Here is a 4,666-nt window from a genome sequence, read left to right as displayed (position 1 = left end):
AAAATAGCGCGTGATAATCAACGGCTTTATCGATTTTCTTTAATTTCTTGCATTGCTCTACCATATTCTTGCACCATTGGGTATGAGCGCATTTTTAGCCAATTATACATAATGGACATGTGCAGTGCACAAACGTAAATATACATACATAGTTACATACACACACACACACACATACATACACACACACACACACACACACACACACATATATATATATATATATATATATATATATATATATATATATATATATATATATATATATATACATATATGTCATGTCATAAGAAGCCAACAAACAATGAAAACGTAGGGAAATTACTTGTACTTACTAATTGAAATAAAGAAAATAATGAATTAATAGAAATCAAAGTGGATGAAAAGACATCCTGCCGCAGGTGGGGAACGATCCCACGTCTTCGCATTACGCGTGCGATGCTCTACCAATTAAGCTACCGTGGCGCCGATTGCCCATCCACTTTCTCGGGTATCTATGTTGTACTACTAGACCTAACCCTGGGAGTGTTAGCCAGCGCCACCACTTGTTATCTTGTCGTCAGGATCCCACTGACGACTAGATAGCTTGCCGCCAGTGGGAACCAAACTCACAACCTCCGCATTACGCGTGCGTTGCACAACCAATCGTGCTAAGGCAACGGCTATCAATCCGTCCACTAACTTAGGTACTTATGTTTACTGGATCTACCCCTGAGAGAGTTAGCCGGGTCACTCAGGGCCATTGTGGGCATATGTGGAACATGATTTTTTACCCGATGACATCACTTAACACGTGAACTTAGAAGAGCAGGCTAAAAAATTCAGTGCCCTTCCACTCTGTGAAGAAGGATGACCAGCGATGCTGTAAATGTGGGCCCCTTAATGACGAGCTGCACCTCCGCCGCGGGTCGGGCCGGTGTTGCACTATCTTCGGGATCGGTCCACGTATGGGGAGTGCTTAGCGCCTGCTTCACTTCCGCCAACTACATGAAGGCTTTTCTACCAGATCGTACAGCCACATTAGGACCGGGAATTGTGAGGTCACAGCGAGTAGACACACCTAATAGAGGGACACTACAAGCAGCAGTGCTCTCGCCGACACTTTTCAAAGTGGCCAGGATGAAACTCCTAGTCCAACTCGAGAAAATACCGGGGATCAGATATGCCTTGGTATGCAGACGACGTCACGATGTGGACGGTCGGAGGGCCCATAGGAGAACAACAAAAGGCATTGCAGGAGGCAGTGGACGTCGTAGCAAGATACGCGGAGACATGCAGACTGCAATGCGCGCCAGAGAAGTCGGAACTCTTCATAATCGAGAAGCGCTCACGAGGACGATCAACAACACAGGCACCAACCATCCACCTGCGAATAGGTCCTAGAGAAATCCCCAAGGTGGACAGATTTCGTATCATTGGCTTGCACTTAAAAAAGGACGGGGGCGGATGATACGCCATATAGAAGTTACAAAACGCGACCACGCAGGTCTTGCGCATGATGCAATGAATTACCAGCAAGAAGAGGGGACTCAAGGAACAGGGCCTGATCCAACTATTGCAGGTTCTGGTTTTGAACCGCATTGTCTACTCGGCACCATATTTAAATTTCAGCAATGTGGAAGTGGAAGTATTCGACCAGCTGATACGCAAGGCATATAAGCCCAGAATGGCTACTTTTCGCTTCGGGGAGACAGGGGTGTACCAGAACACACGGAAAATTATAGAGGCCCACCTGGTAAACCACAAGGAAAGGCTACAACGCACAACAGCAGGACACTGCGTCTTGAAGCACCTTGGATATTTTGTACGGAAGACCTGCGCACTGACAAAAATCCCAACACGAATATAGGAAACTATGCACGTCTCACCAATGCCCAGAAACATGCACCCGACCTTCCACATCGGAAGGCGACATGCCCGAGCCCAGGCGCTCATGAGGAAGTATGAGAACCAACCCAATGCCTTATACGTAGACACGGCCAGCACCGCAAGAAGCACTGAATTTGTCACCAGCGTAGTCGACAATCACGGGACCGAAATAAATGCGTCGTCAGTTTCCAGAGCGAGCGCTGCAGAGGCAGAGGAACTAGCGATAGCGTTAGCCATCACGACTAGACCGCACTGGGAGTGCGTCATATTTCTTACGGACTTTAAGAGGGCATGCAGCAAATTTTCCGGGGCCAAGATTTACAGGACAGCACATCGCATTCTGACTGGGGCGCACCAGCTCCCGTCATGCATACAAGTCACGTAGACTCCGGGGCCTGAGTCCTTACGCGGAAATCAGTAGGCACACACGCCTACGCCCGAGCGCAGGCACACCGGGAGCTGCGAGAGGGTCACGCCGAGCAGTTGCACCCCAAGCCGATACCATTAAGCTACACGCACGTCCGACAACACTATCGCTGTTCACGAAGAACACTACCGCCGCCTCATAATGCTCTGACGCGAGAGGAAGCCGTAATATGGCGAAAACTCCAAACAAACACATATCCTCACTTGAGTCTCTACCACGACATACACCATTCGCTGCATTCCTATAAATGCCCGCAATGCGATCAATGCGCAACGCTTTACCACATGGTATATGGGCTTGCGCAAGCACACCACAACTCATTCTCATAACACACTCCACCGCACGGCAATGGGAGGCAGCGCTGTCCAGCTCAGACTCGACGGACGAGCTCAACCTGGTCAACCGAGCGAGACGGGCAGCTAAGGCCGCCGGACTCCTGGACTGAGGGGACCACCTACTGCAGAGCGGAAGAGCTACCTATGCTCGTGTGCTCTTTTCTATAAAGTTCTCTCTCTCTCTCTATCTATCTCTCTTTCTCTCTCCCTCTCCCTCTCTCTCTCTCTCTCTCCGCCGCGGGTCGGCCCGGCATTGCACTATCTTCGGGATCGGTCCACTATGGGGTTAAAGCATGCTTAACGCCTGCTTCACCTCCGCCGCGGGTCGGCCCACGTATGAAAAATTGTTAGTCTGTGTCCATGGAGACGAGGTCCGCCAGAACCTAGCCATTTCTTAGCTGTAAAAACCTTCGTATGCTACCATATTCCAAGATACCAGTGTGCGTGCGTGCGTGCGTGCGTGTGCGTGTGCGTGTGCGTGCGTGCGTGTGTGTGTGTGTGTGTGTGTGTGTGTGTGTGTGTGTGTGTGTGTGTGTGTGTGTGTGTGTGTGTGTGTGTGTGTGTGTGTGTGTGCGTGTGTGTGTGTGCGCGCGCGTGTGTGTGTGTGTGTGTGTGTGTGTGTGTGTGTGTGTGTGTGTGTGTGTGTGTGTGTGTGTGTGTTAGTGAACGTTTCCCGGGTGATCAATACAATACAATGCAATACAATCTTTATTGTGCATAAGGAAAACAGAGTACATATAGCAGGCCTACCAAAGCCTCAGAGGGCTTGACTGGCAGTGCCTGACAGTCAGGTCACAGAAAATTGCACAGGGTTAATAGCGGAGTTAGCTATTAGCGGGTCGGAGCAAAAAGTCGAACAGTTATACTAAATGTTACATCAAACATCGACAATTCTAAGTTGTTTCTTAATCTCACGTCTTGTGTTTGCTTCTAACACAGCCGTAGGCAATTTATTAAATATGGCTGGAACATAGTATTGCCGCGTTCTCCTTCCGTACTTTGTCGCAGTCTTGGGGATGACGTAGGGTTCCTTCGGTCTTAAGGAGCGGACAGGCGTATATCGTGTTTTAAAATCATTATTCCAGAAGTGTTTAATGACAACACTTTCGATAATCAGAGAAGTGAAGTTTGGCAAATTCAACAACCTAAACACGTCTGTATCTTGCTTCGGACACAAATCGTAAGCCACTGTTGACAGCAGTGAACGTAAAATTGAATTAATTCTTGAGCTCCACCTAAGAGTACAATGACCATACACAGTCAAGCCATAGCGTAGCACACTGTAGACTAAAGCATGCACAATAATTTTTCGAACGGAGATTGGCATAAGACATCGCATATTGTATAATACACAGGAGACCGCGCGCAGCCTTTTACAGATGTGGGATAATTGCGAGTTCCATAAAAGATCACAGTCAAAAATCAACCCAAGATACTTAACAGAAGAGGCATTTTTAACAGGTTGACATGTACATCCAAAACAGTCTGATGTGTGCAAGAATAATGGTGTCGTAGGCAGGATTTTTTTCATGGGGTTATGGAAACAGACAAGTCGAGTTTTAGAAGGGTTGATGCTTATTAAATTAGCCGCAAACCAGTCCATAGCTTTAGTTGCCTCATTCTGTAAGGAGCTGATTGCATCAGAGTAATTAGTTGCACAAGATACAAGAACAGTATCATCGGCATATTGATATATATAATTACCTACTACATTGGACAAATCATTCACATAAATGTTAAAAAGCAGGGGGCTTAATATTGAGCCCTGAGGGACTCCAGAATAAATACTGGTAAAAACACTTAAACTATTTCCCACCTTTACACACTGTCGTCTATCCTGCAGAAAGTTAGCTAGTAAATTCAAGAATGACTCACGAAGGCCTAAGAGAGACAGTTTCTGCAACAAAATCTCATGACAAACACTGTCAAATGCCTTAGAGGCATCCATAAAGAGGGCACATGCTACCCGGTTGCGGTCTAGTGTCAAGTTTAAAAGATCAGAGAAAGCTTCTAACAGTGTTTGTGTACCCTTCCC

General features: G+C 47.1%; 1 non-coding gene across 1 annotated transcript; it reads right to left on the bottom strand.

The window, feature by feature from the left end:
- Positions 1 to 393: 393 nt before the first annotated feature.
- On the bottom strand, positions 394 to 465 carry TRNAT-CGU (transfer RNA threonine (anticodon CGU)). Its single transcript has one exon. It is a non-coding gene; the product is annotated as a tRNA-Thr (tRNA).
- Between the last annotated feature and the right edge of the window lie 4,201 nt (positions 466 to 4,666).

This window comes from Dermacentor andersoni, chromosome 1 (genome assembly GCF_023375885.2).
Source record: "Dermacentor andersoni chromosome 1, qqDerAnde1_hic_scaffold, whole genome shotgun sequence".
Taxonomy (NCBI): Eukaryota; Metazoa; Arthropoda; class Arachnida; order Ixodida; family Ixodidae; genus Dermacentor; species Dermacentor andersoni.
Note: the sequence above shows the minus strand (reverse complement) of the source record. Positions and strands in the feature narration are given on the sequence as shown.